The sequence below is a fragment of the Tursiops truncatus genome, chromosome 3 (genome assembly GCF_011762595.2).
Source record: "Tursiops truncatus isolate mTurTru1 chromosome 3, mTurTru1.mat.Y, whole genome shotgun sequence".
Lineage (NCBI taxonomy): Eukaryota > Metazoa > Chordata > Mammalia > Artiodactyla > Delphinidae > Tursiops > Tursiops truncatus.
The window spans coordinates 62,707,928-62,725,088 of record NC_047036.1 but is presented as its reverse complement, the minus strand read 5'-3'; positions in this window follow the sequence as shown (position 1 = coordinate 62,725,088).

The following is a 17,161-nucleotide window of genomic DNA, read 5'->3' as shown; positions in this document are numbered from 1 at the left end:
ATAAATATCACATATTAAGTACTCAATTAATCTTAGCTAGTATTCTCATTCTGAAAACAGGATTCAAGAAGCAGGAGAGGAGCTACCAGTGTGCTTATACCTGCAAGTGACTGTCAGTGATTCACAGATGCTCTACCACGTTTATGGGAATATTGGTGGTATATATTAAATTGTGTGCATGGAAAGCAGTGGAATCTGACTGTGTCACTGAATCCTCCATTATTCATGCTTCAAGATCAGCGACTGGGCAGCTGGACGTGATGATGTGGAGTTCCCCAGTGAATCTCACTGGGCATTTTGCTTTTATTACTTGCTAGGTAAGTTCTTCAGAATTCTAAAGCTGAGTTTTGCTTCTTTATAACAGTGTTTCATTTTCATAAGCTTGTGCACTGCTAGCTGACTTTAGTTTGCTTTGGTTAATCTGCCTTCTTTCTGGGAAAAACAACATGAGAGTAGCTTCAAGTTTGCATCCTGTGTTGGGAAACTTGCCCTCCAGGACCAAGAGACTTTATAAAACAGTCCTTCAGCAGTTGTTCAGCCAGTGAAGAAGAGGTGGGTTCCCTTCCCTGCTGACTCATTGATCACGTTTCCTGCAGAATGGATTCAACTCAGCATATTTGGAATTACTGGCCAGAGACAAAGGTGACAGCGCTGGGTGTTCTTTCCTGGGACATTTATCAAGGAAAACTCAGCCCCTTAGATAGAATAGCAGGTTGGTTGTGAACCAATCATCAGCTACAGTAATTATCAACCCTATTTTACGAAACTGAAGGACAGTGAGGTTGAGTAATTTGCCCAAGATCACACAGCAAGTAAGAAGCAGAGCCTGAGATCAACCCTAGGCAGTCTGGCACCAGAGTCTGTGCCTTTATTTCCCTCTTCCCCCATCTACAAGTTAGGAGGTGCCTTTTTATTTTCGACCAGTTTTTTCAATGGAACTGCAAAAATGTAGATTTTAAAAATTTTTTATTTATTTTACGTATTTTTTTTTGGTTGCGTTGGGTCTTCGTTGCTACACACGGGCTTTCTCTAGTTGTGGTGAGTGCGGGCTACTCTTCGTTGTGGTGTGTGGGCTTCTCATCGTGGTGGCTTCTCTTGTTGTGTCACATGGGCTCCATAGTTGTGGCTCACGGGCTCTAGAGCACAGGCTCAGTTGTTGTGGTGCACGGGCTAGGTTGCTCCTCGGCATGTGGGATCTTCTGGGATCTTCCCGGACCAGGGCTTGAACCCGTGTCCCCTGCATTGGCAGGCGGATTCTTAACCACTGCGCCACTAGGGAAGTCCGAATATGTAGATTTAAAAGTCTATTTTTTTAATCGAAATGATTTACAATAATTGATTTTGATACTAAGGCAATTTGCACTCTTTTAAGAACTTTATTGTTAGTTCCTTGCAAAAATTATTATAGAATTATATGTTTTATTTTGCGGCTAAACAGTGAGACCGATGATAGGAAGTATACTCCTTCCACCCTTTATCTTCATGTTGTCTTCCTATACATCCCTCAAAACCCAGGAGTTCATTACTTCCTCCTCTGCTACTCCTACAACTATACACATATCTATAATTGCACTCATCACATTGCATTGTAATTATTTGTGTATCTCATTTATGGCCCCTGCTCAACTGGACAGGATCTATATTTTTCTTCATGTCTGAATTTGTGTAATAAAGTCAACAAAGAACAAATGTTCATTGAACTGTATCTGAGGAAAATGCTTTTATTCAAATAGATTTCTTTTATGTGAAATGTCTTTTTCAGCTGATCAGGCAGATTTAATATAAGAGAAAGTTCTGGAGTTACATGATCACTGATACTCTTTTTTTCAATTTTTAAAATAAATTTATTGATTTATTTTATTTATTTTTGGCTGTGTTGGGTCTTCATTGCTGCACACGGGCTTTCTCTAGTTGCAGTGAGCAGGGGCTACTCTTCGTTGCAGTGCGCTGTCTTCTCATTGCGGTGCTTCTTTTGTTGCGGAGCTTGGGCTCTAGGCGTGTGGGCTTCAGTAGTTGCAGCACATGGGCTCAGTAGTTGTGGCACACGGGCTTAGTTGCTCTGTGGGATGTGGGATCCTCCCGGACCAGGGATCGAACCCGTGTACCCTGCACTGGCAGATAGACTCCTAACCACTGTGCCACCAGGGAAGTCCATCACTGATACTCTTATAAAAAAATTCTCTTATTTGAAATACTGAGTGTGAAAAAATATGGAATAACTTATCTGCATTCATTCTAGAGAACTGTAGTCTTCCCATCATGGAATATTTGTAATCCATTCTTCCAACATTAATAACTGTGTAGCTATTCATGTTTATCTACCATTTATTCTAAAATCTTTTGGACTCAAAGTTTTTAAGAGTTACATGAAATCATTGTGATCTGATTTTTTTCTTACTATTTCCCTATTGTGTCTTATGTATTATAATTAGAAAATGTATCCTTGCTTTTTAATTTTGTTTTCTACACGCTGTCACTTCTCGTTGTTATTCTATGAAGGAAATGTCATTGTACACAGGATAAAATGTTTAGCAAATATACAAACACCAGATTTTAGTTGAAGAAACAAAGAGCACAGAGCTCTTTGTAGAAGCAAATACATTTATGTTACAGCTTAAATTTTCACTGTTTTTTTACAGAAGCAAATACATTTATGTTACAGCTTAAATTTTCACTGTTTTTTTAACAAGAATAAAAGCAAAGTAATTATGTTGCATAATCTTTGATTAAAGTTAGTTGAAAACCAATATAGCTCTAATATGTTATGTTGTAACTCACCTAGCAGTGAATCTTTTCAGCTTTTCAAACCCCTCCAATTTATGTAATTCCTGCTGTTAAACATATTAGTTTAGCTTGAATTAAAGCAAAATTTAAACTTATGCTATCTACTGACTGGTTTCTTAAGTTTATTATATTTTAAATTAAAATTTGGAATTTATTTATGCCATTTTAAGATAATTAACTGTGATTTCATATGCTTAAATTATAAACATACTGGTGTTTATAATATTTTTATTACAAGCCGTACGGATATTGGACCTCAGATTTCCTAAGGGGCTTTTAGAAACTTGTGGTAAATATTTATTAGAGGATGTGAGCTTTCTTTTCTTATTTTAATCTTTCTTTTTAATTTCATTTAATTTTATTTTTTTGGCCATGCCATGTGGCTTGTGGGATTTTAGTTCCCAACCAGAGATTGAACCCGGGCTCTTGGCAGTGAGAGTGCTGAGTCCTAACCACTGGACCACCAGGGAATTCCCAATCTTTATTTTTTTAGAAAGAAAAGAGATATTATTTAATTCATCTATATTTATTATATATTTTCATACGATAATGCAAAGGGGACAGCGTGAATTTATGGAACTTAACTTCCAAATTCCAAAAGGCTTTTTATATTGTGAATGTTTGCCTATAATGAAAGTCTGTTGAACAAGCTGAAACAATTAGAGAATCACAGGATACCAAAAGAACAATTTCCTCTCTTATACTACACTTACAACTAGTCTTGAAGATTTCTAAGTGTCAATCTAGAACCAAACTCTTTTTGCAAACATAGTACTGAATGACTTTTTCCTTCATGTGCACCGTTTGATGTGTAAAAGGAAGCCGTAATTTTTGTGAAATCATCTGGCTTTTAAAAAATATGTTTGGGGCTTCCCTGGTGGCGCAGTGGTTGAGAGTCCACCTGCCGATGCAGGGGACACGGGTTCGTGCCCCGGTCCAGGAAGATCCCACATGCCGCGGAGCGGTTGGGCCCGTGAGCCATGGCCGCTGAGCCTGCACGTCCGGAGCCTGTGCTCCGCAACGGGAGAGGCCACAACAGTGAGAGGCCCACGTACTGCAAATAAATAAATAAATAAAATAAAAAAACAATAAAAAATATGTTTGTTTTTAAGTTTGTGGCTTGCCCAATTTTAAAACCATGATGGGAAAAAATTTTAATGGCCTACAACCTCACCAGCTTCACAAACTGAGATTTTATTATTTTGTGTGTCTGCATAAGATTTGTTTTGCATATTGCTAACTAGCCTGTAACATGTGCATTTTAATAACATCATAGTTTTCTCTATATTCAGCCAGTAACTAGTCATTTTAACTAGTATGGGGATGGACAAATGAAGGAAAAGTAATCATTAATCTCTGAAATGGCTGAATCTTTTAAATATCTCCCTTCACGAACAGTTTACACTCTTGCTGCTTTGCTCCTGATGGCAAAAAGCAACGCTAACTTTGGTCATTACTAGTATTTCCTACTGTGTAAGTCCAAGTTGACTTTGTTCAACTTATATTCAAGCCATTTTTGTTGATTTCTCTCTGGGGCTTAGAGCGCATTCAACAGACATGTGGACCTTTGATTTATTGGTCACAAATAAAAACTAAAAATCTTCCAAGAGGATAAAACTCATCATTGTTTCAGCTTATGTTAGCAGGAAAAGTTGTTTTAGCCCCACAGAGACTCTGAACCTTATTTTGAACTTATTGCCTGGTGCCTTTGAGCAGTGGGATCAATATTTTGAGGCATTTGTTCCAAGGCCCACAGTTCCAAATCAGTCTCAGCAAGTTGAACTAAACTTTATTTGACTTTAGCAATTCAAACCTCCAATATTTCTTTCAATACATGATTGAAAGTCAATCATATCTGCTCATAAATGTGTTTAGGTTTTGTTTAAGCACAGGTGTTTTATTCATTTTTAAAAGCCTTGAATTTTTAGGCTTATGAAAAGAGGATAAGCTCATCATTAAAAAAAAGTCCAAACATTACAAAATTATTGTAGAAAGTCAAGCTCTTGTGATATGGTGAGCCATTATTAACAGAGGAGAAGCAGTATTCCACAAGAATGTTTTCCTGTTTACTAGCATGTATTACTGTCCTGAGAGACCTTTTTTCAATAATTCCTTGACAATTATATAGCTCTTGAAACATACTAATCATACAATACATACTATTTTGCACATCGTATTTCTCGTTAATATCTCTTGGATATCTTTACATGTTAGTACTTACAAAGTCTACTTCATTCTTTTCTTTGGCTAAATGTCATCCCATTATACAAATGTACCATAGTTCATTTTCATAATTATGGGCACATGGGTTGTTTCCAGGTTGGTTTTGTTCGTTTGTTTGTTTGATTGGTTGGTTTGGTTTGGTTTGCCATACCAATGTTGCAGTGAATATCCTTTTAAACATATCTGTGTACAGTTGGAACACTATTTTAAAGCATTAAAAATAGGTAATGGCATAATACTGTTTTCATGTATGTATTTAATTCTTGTTAGCACTCCAGATTATTGTTACCAGCATACCAAACTTGTAATAAATAACATTTCAAAAATTTAACTCGGTGGCTCAGTTTACAAAGCACCTTCATATAATTATCTCATTAATAATATATTAATATAATTATCTGACTTCACATCAGTGTGATGTGTGCAGTGCAGGTTTATAGGAAAAAATGGTGCTGACTTGGAATTTTTCACGGCCTAAAATAGTTATATAGAGTGTAAGTCGTCTGTTCTGCTACCTCAAGGAGTCAAGGCCACTGTCATGATAAGAGCGTTATATCATACTGGTACCTTAATGTGAAAAAACACTTAATGTGAAAAAACACTTCAATAACTGGTGTTGCTAATTTACTATCCAGTTTTCAGGCAATTTTTTTTAATTGTCATATCCAGAGATCAGACTCACCAGGCATTTATTAGCTAAATGCTCCAATAATTGCTACTCCAGAACCAAGTATTTAAAAGACATTTATGCAGCAGTAGTTAATGATGGAGGAATCTCAGTGCCACTTTACCTCATTTGGAATTGGGAGACCTGAGAGTAATGGGAGAAAACAAAAGTCTGTAGAGTGTAGCACGAAGAGGACAGTGCTTGCTAAAACCTTAGAAACTACTCTCTCCATCGATTATCATTTCTGTATTTTTATGACCCTTCCTTTACCCAGTGCCTATCATGGTAGGCTAGTAATAAATGGTGAACCTTCTCTGATTTCCCACACTCCTGGTAGGAAGCAGGCTCCTGTGCAGGGAAAGGAAATCTTTGTTATGTTGCCTCCAGTTTTGGGAAAGGAAGCAATCTTGAATGACTATTGTTGCAGTAGCTGCAAATTTATGTTGCCTCATTAGTGGATCTATCCCCACCCTGAGTTTAGCTGAGAATGCACTTCTGAACTTCCTCTCTTCCTACATCTATTGTAACATGCACAGGACCACAAAATCAGCTTCCAGATCTGGAATCTTATGAGATGGTATCCACTTCAAGCCCTGCTTGTTGAATATGATAGCATTTCGAACCAACCATGATTCTACAGAGTGGCTACTGGGATTAATATATACATACTACTATATATAAAATAGATAATCAACAAGGACCTACTATATAGCACAGGGAACTCTACTCAATATTCTGTAATAACCTATATGGGAAAAGAATCTGAAAGAGAATGGATACATGTATAGCTGAATCACTTGGCTGTACACCTGAAACTAACACAACATTGTAAATCAACTATATTCAATAAAAAATTTTTAAAAATCACATTGCTGATAATACTTAGAAATTCTGGTGCTCTCTTCACATCAGCACCATTACAGGAAGTTGATCTGTCCCTATTTCATCTGTCCAATATTACTTTATACTTTTCAAAGTATACTTGACTGTAAAGTCAAGCTGGTTTTTTCATTGTCCCATGTGTAATACCTAGTTCATTTCCATCTTTCTGTCCAACCTTATATTTTTTCTCTCTCCTACAAGTCCTTTTTCTCTCTTGCCTAATTGAATTCTAATTGAATTTGAAAACAAATCCCCATGTCCTGATAAAGCCTTTCCTGTTATGACAGCCTTTCCTGATGTTTATACACAGGCAGAGAAACTCAACACCTTTCTGCACATTCTGTCTTTCCCTTCCCAACCTGTGGCTGAAATATCAAGTTTGTACTCTTGACATTCAAACTCTTAAAATAGTAACCTGTTTACTGGATTGCAATAATCGTATTAGGCACCAGAGTACAGTGTATGCCTTTCCCATTCTCCCACCTCTGGGCCTTCTCTCTTAACCTAGGAGGGAGATATACTGATGAGCAAGGTTGGGTTTTAGTGCATACCTCTGGACCTATCAGAGGACTCCCATTGAAGTTCAGAGTCAGCTGCAGTTGATCAGTTTCTTACTCACATAGTGTATGGGAATGGTGGAGAGTTTCAAACTGATCAATGGCAAATGCCCTACCATTCTTCTTACTTGACTAACAAATTCCTCTTATGTACACAAGAATGACCTTTTGGCCCTCATGGTGTTTTTACAGCAGGTACCTTTGGACACATTTCACTTACTCAGGATATTTCAAGCATGAGTATTCCATAGCTGGTTAAAATTTCACTAATACTTTCTCATTCAGAATAATATATTTTATGTGTAATAAATAAAAAATGTTTCCAATTCAGAAAATTTAAAAATACAAGAAGTATGGCATATCTGGAGGGTGAGCATTTCCTATGATAATTTTATCTCCTGTCTCCTGACTCGTCTTATGAACTACCTAATTTAAGATTTAAAATCCTGGACTTCCCTGGTGGCGCAGTGATTAAGAATCTGCCTGCCAATGCAGGGGACGTGGGTTCGAGCCCTGGTCTGGGAGGATCCCACATGCCATAGAGCAACTAAGCCTGTGCACCACAACTACTGAGCCTGCGCTCTAGAACCTGCAAACCACAACTACTGAAGCCCATGCGCCTAGAGCCCATGCTCCGCAACAAGAGAAGCCACCGCAATGAGAAGCCCGCATAGCACAATGAAGAGTAGCCCCTGCTCACCGTAACTAGAGAAAGCCTGCGTGCGGCAACAAAGACCCAACGCAGCCATAAATGAATTTATTTATTTTTTTAAAAAAAGATTTAAAGTCCTGGGAATTCCCTGGCGGTCCAGTGTTTAGGTCATAACACTTTCACTGCCATGGGCCCAGGTTCAATTCCTGGTCAGGGAACTAAGATCCCGCAAGCTGCATGGCATGGCCAAAAAATAAAATAAAATTTAAAGTGCTGTGTTACATGTTCATTTTTTAATATATTGACCATGGACTTTCTAATTAGATTATAAACTTCTCAAGGACAAGAATCATGTCACCAATGACTTTGGTACCTCTCACAGCATTTAGTATAATCCTGAGCATTTCAAGATGTTCAATATGTATTCATTGACTGAAGTCAATGTCATCTTTAGATTGAAGTGCTTAAGTTCCAATTCAATGGCTTTTAGGTAAGAGATGGTAAATCAGTTGGGGTCCTAAGGAAGAAACAAAATTCACCCTAGGTGGTTCAAATGAAGAGACTTTAATGAAAAGACTACTCAAAGATATACAGACAAGGATAAGATAAAGTATGGTGAGGCACCCAGCAGCCAGCTACAGAGAGAGAACCAATTCCCCCCTGGGGATGAAGAAACGAAGAAAGGAAATAGAGTTAGCAGAACCCAGTGAGAGCTGGAGCTGGAAAAAAAGAGTGATCTGAGAGAAAATGTGGTTGAAGATTGATGACCAAGAGCTGGGGTGCCAAAGCAGGGGGGAACAAAAAATACCCCACTTTCCACCCTCAGATCTCCTATGTGTTCCAGCTCACAAAGAGTCATGGAGATATAGTCAGCAAATTTCAGTCTTCTGAGGCACAGAGCAGGGCAGAAAAGGGTGGAGGAAGATTGGTGTGGCTAGGACTTGGGCAGGACTGGGGATGGGGTAGGAGGGAAGGCATGCAAAGTAACCCCCATAGAAGGTTTCTATTATAAACGGAAACAAGAAAAAGGCTGAATTTTTTTTTGCTGCATTGGGTCTTTGTTGCAGTGCACGGGCTTCTCATTGCAGTGGCTTCTCTTGTTGTGGAGCACCGGTCCTAGAGCTCACGGGCTTCAGTGGTTGTGGCTTGCAGGCTCTAGAGCGCAGGCTCAGTAGTTGTGCCGCATGGGCTTAGTTCCTCTGCGGCATGTGGGATCTTCCCGGACCAGGGCTCGAACCCGTGTCCCCTGCACTGGCAGGCGGATTCTTAACCACTGCACCACGAGGGAAGTCCCAAGGCTGAATTATTATGTAAAGAATAAGAGAAGCCTAGAAATCTAAAAATTATCTGGGGAAAAACTAAGTCTGACTTAGCCAAATCTAAGCCCTGACTGTTAATTTTCTTCACTAGATCACTCCGAATACAATCTGAATAAGGGAATAAGCACTCTGTTACATTCAAACTTTCAATTATTGCAGTTTCAAGTCAAGCAATGAACATGTATATCCATGACTCATAGCAATGAATAAAATTCATTTGCAGATATACGTGCCATCACATTCAAAGTGGGGGCTGTACTGCTCAATGGGCGCCTCAGTGGGGGTTTTGGGGCAGGTAGGGCTGTGAAGTAAAATAATAGAACACACGTGTTCCTCCTGTGTGGAGGAATTGTTATGAATACTATCAGACTGTTCTCTTTCCACTTAAAAGAGGAGAACGTTTTCACATTTTTTCCTTTTATTTGGTGCCTATCTATTGACCACATAGGGTTAGTGAATATTTACATAAATAGAAGGACAGAACGTTAAAGGTCTTGTAATTTGCTAACACTTTTAACACATAAAGAAACAGGTTCCCACAAGTCACCTGCCCTGCCCTGTGGCAGAACCAGCCCAGAATGCAGATTGTCAACATCCTAATCTGGCCACTCACAGTTCTAGAAATGCTTGATTTAGCTCCAATTAAATGGCAAAAGAGTATAGGCGTTGAGGGCAAAGGTTTGGAATTAGGCAGATTTGTGTTTAACTCCAGCTGGACTTCAGGCAAGCAACAAATAAATTCCTGCTGCGCTTCTGGTTCCTCTTCCATAAAGCGGGGTGAATACCCACTCCATTAAAGTTATTGTGGGCCTAAAAAAATATAAAATGTTCAGCACAGTGCTTGGCAGGTAGTAGATGTCCAATAAATAAAAACTATCGTATAGTAGTTTTCTTTGAAAATCAACTGATAATTTAGTAATAGATGATGGTCAATAAGAATTTGAGAAGCATTTTGTAGGAAACCCTAAACCAAGAAAAGAAACTTTAAGTCAATCAGAAGAGGTAAAGCAGAGAATGAGGGGAATTACTTAACTGGAGTGGAAAGGAATACAACAGACAGTCCTAACAGTAAATGAATTGGTTTTCTTTTTTCTCCTCTGTCTTTACTAAGGAAACACGACCCTGAGTCCCACTTTTAAATTATGTTTTTTTGATTAATAGGCTTTATTTTTTTAACGTAGTTTATCTTTTGATTCACAGAGATTAATACTATTGGACCCATGGAAAAGCGGAAAATAATTGAAAAGCATAAAGCACTATACAGATACAAGGTCATATTATTCTTAAGAATAAATACTGAGAAGTGCCTGGTTCCTAGTTAACACACCAGAAAGAGATGAATCAACAGAACTTGATCTACATAGGTTTTTAAAGAACATCAAGTGTTAAATGGTGCAACGGCTGGCAAACTTTCCCGGGGACTGATGGATTGCTTATCTGAATTCTATCTAAATGAAGAATTGCAGGCATAGCTGTGGAAACTTACAGACAGCGAGTATTGCACCATACTGGATAAACAAGCTGAATCTGTAATTAACTGGTAGGACCATTGAAAAATGTATAAAACAACCTACTGGGGAAAAGGCACCATAGCTTGTAAGGGAAATTCACATAGAAATATTATGAGGTCTTTAACGAAATAAAGACTGTTGTGCCAAAGGGAAAACTAGTGGGCAAAACTTATAAGACTTTCCCCAAATCCTTAAATGCAAAGACATTTCCTACTATTTAATAAGAAATTTTGATGAGGTCATCAGTGGATTGGCAGTACTTTAAAAATAAAATAAGGATAGAGACCTGGCTTAAAATGAGGAAACAGAGTATATGAACATGTCTTAATGTAGAGAAGCATAAACAGCAGGATTTCAGAGATACCTCTGTGCTGAGGCAAACCTATTTAAAATTTGTGGAGGTAATCTGGAAGACAATATCAGATTCATAGATGATAATAAGCTCCTCCAAGTAGAAAGTACCTATGAGAGCAATGGGAGAAATGATAGGAAAAATCTGAGAGTTTGGGTAAGTAGGCAGAAAGGTAGCGGCTCTCATTCCTGTACACTTCATGCTCAAGAGTGTTGACCCCCTTTTTAGATGAGAGGGTCCCAGGGAGATGCTGTTAGTTAAGGGAATGCCATGGACTGGAGGAATGCTCCATGTAGCTGAAGCCTCAGTGGTCACTCCAGAGTAGGTGCTGGGTGAAGGATAGAGGTAGACCACTTTCTTGCTGGCTCCAAACTGTGGGATGTTCTGTCGTTCCAGAGAAGTCTTCTTGTAGGAGTGGGAAGGGCAGAAGAACAATGAAGAAAGATTTTCCCCTTAAGGAAAAATGTTTTGTGGACATTTAGCTAAAAACTGTAATAGGTACCCTAATGTACTCTTTTTATTTTTATTTTTTTGGCCGCACTGCTTGGCATGTGAGATCTTAGTTCCCCAACCAGGGATCGAACCCATCCCCCTCCTGCAGCGGAAGCACAGTCTCAACCACTGGACCGCCAGGGAAGTCCCTACACTAATGTACTCTTAAGGGCTCAGTTAACTCATGCGGTAAGCTTTGAGGTCAACTTTGACTGAGATGTCCAAGGCCTTTGAAGTTTGACATGAGCCTTTGTGCAAGGAAAGGCATTCTTTTTTTTTTTCTTTTGCGGTACGCTGGCCTCTCACTGTTGTGGCCTCTCGCGTTGCGGAGCACAGGCTCCGGACGCGCAGGCTCAGCGGCCATGGCTCACGGGCCCAGCCGCTCCGCGGCATGCGGGATCTTCCCGGACCGGGGCACAAACCCGCGTCCCCTGCATCGGCAGGTGGACTCCCAACCACTGCACCACCAGGGAAGCCCAGGAAAGGCATTCTTTAAAGGCTGGGAGTTTACTCTGTTACCTATGTGGTAAATCCAGGGTCAATGATAATCTGCAGACCAGTTCATGGATGGAAGAGACTACAATGTAGTAGTTCAGAAGGATTCAGAGATCACTGGGCAAAGTAGAAAAGATTTTGTATTTTTATGCTAGATTCTCTGTATTTGGTTTCCTTTTACACTTGATAAGATCACAGAGTTGGTATGGTATGCCTCTGTGTAAAACTGTCAAAGGTTTTGTATGCTTTAAAGGAAAGGAATGCATTTTAGAAACAACTTTGAAGTCAGCTTCTCCAATTCTTACATAGTCTAATGTTGCTTTTCCATGTATATAGTTCCTCTTATACAGCTGATTACAGAAGGAGTAGGAAGAATGCCATTAATTTTCATGCCAGTAAAAGAAATAAAAAACTGACAGCTTCCTTTCATACATAAAAGTTGCATTTACTAAGCATTTGCAATGTACCAGTGTTTTATTTTTCATTTAATTATTATAGCAAACCCTTCAGGTATTTTTTTTTTTTTTTTTTGCGTTTCGCGGGCCTCTCATTGTTGTGGCCTCTCCCGTTGCGGAGCACAGGCTCCGGGCGCGCGGGCTCAGCGGCCATGGCTCACGGGCCCAGCCGCTCCGCGGCATGTGGGATCTTCCCGGACCGGGGCACGAACCTGTGTCCCCTGCATCGGCAGGAGGACTCTCAACCACTGTGCCACCAGGGAAGTCCATGGTATTATTATTATACACATTTTAGGGACTGGAAAGTTGAGGCTCAGAGATATTCAATAATTTATCCAGGCTACCTGGCAAGGCCAAGAAGACTCAAAGTTAAAGTCTGTCTGATTCCAAACTCCATATTCTTAATATCCATATGTATAAACTTGCTGATGTTCTTTAAGTCCATGTTTGATTATAATTTGTATTAACACAACAAAAGGAAGTTTAATTAAAATACTTTATCATCTTTAATCTATAATATTTTAATCTCTACTTTTAAAATCTTTTCATTTTATTCTACATGCAGCTTACCCTGTTAGTAAAGAATCCACCATTACAGATTATAAAAAATATTTTTCAACAAGGGACATGCCACTGAATGTCATGACTATTCATGTGCTGGCTCTAGTGCTTTCAGACAAATTTGTTTTGTCGTGCCCACTCTATTGCATTGAGTAGGTTGTAAATCTTGTTAAAACCAATAAAAATGTAATTTCAGAATGTTTTAAAAGCAATCTCTCATGTCACTGGATTCTCAAATGCTTTCTGTTTCTACTTTCTTTTACATATAGTGCAAAAAAGATTCTGATAAAAATAATTTTATAGTTAAGTATAATATTTTTCTAATTATAAAAAATAATACATGATGACTTGACAGAATTTAGAATATGTATAAAGGTATAAAGAAAAAAGTATCCAGAATTCCATTACCCACAGATAAAACATTATAAACATCTAATGTTCTTCCTTTAAATGTATATGAGAACAAAATGTTAACTGTGGATTATTTTGGAAGGTGGTTGAAGAATTTCAAGTAATTTAAAATTATGTATATGTACATTTTAAAAATACTTCTATTTTATATATGTATATATTCATCTAAGATATTCATTGAAGTTTTCAAATATTCTGTAAAGTTAATTCCATTTCTCTATATGGTGACTATGAGATGTTATGACTATAAGCAAAAATTTGGCCAATTTGTCTAGATGAGAATTGAAAAATATTAATGTGATTTATACATAATAGGAAATTTTAATTTTTGCACCTTTTAATTTTCCTGTTTACAAAGATAATATGTGGTCCTTGTACACAAATCAAATAACACATAAAAGTATTAAAAATAATTAACATTTGTTGAGTGCTTTCTATGTGCCAGGCACTGTTCTAAGGGTTTTGTTTATATTAACTCATTTAATCCTCACAATAATTCTATGAAGTAGGGACTATTATTTATTGTTTTTATTTTACAAATGAGAAAACTTAGGCATTGAGAAGCTAAGTAAATTGCGTGAAGTCTTGGTTTATTAGGAAAACAATCATGCCAAACAGCCTGGTTTTTATTCGTTCACTGAGTTGTTTTAATGAGAAACAAAGATGATGAATTAGAACCTTGTCATGGACATATTATAGTTTCATTTTGGCAAATAAAATGATCAAGTTCCACGTGATGTTCTTATAGATGAAGAAGGTAAAGGGAGGGTGGATGCACACCTAGGAGAATCCGGAGCTGGCTGAGCCCTGGGTCTCAGGACAGGTAGTGGGTCACTGTCAAGAACATGTAGATGCTAAATGACAGAGTTGAGATTCAAACCCAGGCAGGATGTCCCCAAAGCCCACACTGAAACACTCCCTAAATTGCCTCTATAACGTATAAAAAAGAAAGGCATTAAGAAGAAAGGCAAAAACTCTGATTCCACGACTCAGGGACAACAACTGCCATCATTTTGGTAAACGTATTTCCAGACCCTTTTCGATGCAAAGCTTACCTGCAGCTGATCTAAGTTTGGCAGACTGCTCTGTGATCCTCTTGGAACGTGAGACCGTGGGAAGCTTGTGAGGAACTGCTGCTGCAAAGCCATTTCTCACTTGTCTCCACATCTTTCTGGGAGGGTATCATGAGACCATTTCTCATCATCTCTTAGGTTCTGAACCGGTATGAGGTTTTCTGCCTTCCCCTCTGCAATGCAATTATGATGCTAACCACCCAGAATCAGGTCAGACTTCACAGGTTAAGAGCACAGTTCCTGGGCTTCCCTGGTGGGGCAGTGGTTGAGAGTCCGCCTGCCGATGCAGGGGACACGGGTTCGTGCCCCAGTCCGGGAAGATCCCACATGCCACGGAGCGGCTGGGCCCGTGAGCCGTGGCCGCTGGGCCTGCGTGTCCGGAGCCTGTGCTCCGCAACGGGAGAGGCCACAACAGTGAGAGGCCTGCATACTGCAAAAAAAAAAAAAAAAAAAAGAGCACAGTTCCTTGCTATACACCTGAAACGAACACAACATTGTAAATCAACTATACTTCAATATAAACAAACAAATAAATTAAAAACCCAGTCCCCACAAGGCTGTGCTCACTTAGGACACTAGCCATTAGCTCAGGGATTCTCAGGCCACCCACGCTTCTGACCAACTAGCTACAAATTCAGGTGCTTCCACTATCCCCTCAAGTTTGATAATTCACTAGAACAACTCACGGAACTCAGGAAAGCACTAGACTTATGATTATGGTTTTATTATAAAGGATAAATCAGGACCAGAAAACTGAAGAGACACATAGGGCAAGTTCTGGAGGGTCCCAAATATGAAGCTTCCATATCTTTAGGCTGTGTAACCCTCCCACACATCCTGTGTGGTTACCAATCAGGGAAGCTTACCTGAGCCTCTGTGTCTAGAGTTTTTATTGGGGTTTCTTTATGTAGGCAGGATTAATTGACTCATTGAAAAAATGATTGAATTGATCTCTAGTCCCTCTCTCCTTCCCAGAGATTGGGGCTGATATCACCTGGCTCAAAGCCCCAGCTCTCTAATTAGATGGTTGTTTTTTCTGGCATGTCCAGTTCCTGTCCCAAGTCATTGCATTAGCAAAAAATTCAGGTATGGCCCAAGGTACCCACCATAAATACTGAAGACACTCTTATGCCTTGGGAAATTCCAAGGATTTAGAGGTTATCTCCTAGAAACCAGAAATAAAAATGTCAGCCAAATCCTTGATTATATAACACCACCCCCCTTAGCACACCACTGCAGGCTATAAAACTACTTAGCTGCAGTGTGGAATCAGTTCCTCAGCAACAGTGTGTCCCACAACTCATGTTGCATTGTCACCCAGGTCCTTTTGTTTCTGTGTTGTCTTGTGGGACAAGGGACATGAGCAGCTGGCACTTCTGCTGTCTTTGCTTTTGCTATTTATGTAAGTAATAAACTATCTGAATTTTAAAAGGGCTTGTTGTTTCTTTACAAGTCACATGTGTTAGCCTTGCTTGACCTATCACGTACAGAAATAAGAAAATCCCAAGAGGACAAGTATGGGGTATTAAGGTGTTTAATTTGCTTTAGCCATTTTGATTTTTAAGAACACTCAGTGGGGCTGTTCAGTAGGCTAGATGTGAGATCAGAGCATGGAGGGTAGCAAAGAAGGTAAGTTGTGCAGTGGCAATGACTGACATCAGAGGAGAGGGTAAGTTTTCTGAAGGAGACAGTGTAGAGAAGCTAATGGTGAAGGATGACTTTGATGTGAGCTCAGACTTGAAGAGTCATAAAATCTTTGAATAAAAAATGACTTTAAAGGTCTTATATCCAACCTCTTACCTGGTAAGAGTAACATCATCCCAACAATTGGTCATAAAGCCAGTTTATGCTGAAATAGACATAGTGAGGAACCAATAAGCCAATTATTCTCAGGGTAATCAATTCTATTGATAGAGATCTGATCATTTTTGCATTCTTTCTCATACTGAGCTAACAGTTACCTTTTAATAAATGTTACCATTGACCCTTTACTACCTCATGTAGCACATATTCACACAGCTATTAACTGTTGTTTGGGACAGACATGCTATGAAGTCAATCATCATGTCTCCCCTTGGTTTTGTCTTCAGCAAATTAAACATCTGCCTTCACCCACACCTCACATGGTCTTGTCTTGGTTCCCACCACCTTTGTTATCTTGCTATCTCATTAGCATCTTTCCTAAAATAAAATATCCAGATATTGTTGCATCAGTGAAGAGTATAATGAAATCACTATTTCCAATAAAGTATCTTATTTCAATTTCTTCTCTTTCTATAAATATATTTTTGAACTTACACAGTCTTCTTCAAAAAAGGATATGAGGGAGACAGGAACGTAAAATGTATATTAATGTGTTATTCTGTCCTCCTACTGTTAAGTTTTAACATATTTGTGTGTTTTAAATAATATTTTTAAATAATTTGGTTTGGTTTTATATTATGAAGATAATGTGTTAATGGTAAAAAAAAATTCAAACAATACAAATAGTAATAGGGAAAAGTTTAAAAAAATCCCCCTAACTCTCAAACTTATAATCCCACTCCTTAAAGCACAATTTAGTTTACTGTATTCATCCAGAATGTTTTTATATTGGGCATCTTTCCTTATCAGCACTATGGGTCTATCTCATTCTTTTTAATAGCTGCATAGTATTTTATTATATGGTTATACCATTTTTATTTATCAGTCCCCTTTGATGGACATAGGTGTTGTTTGCTCTCCTTT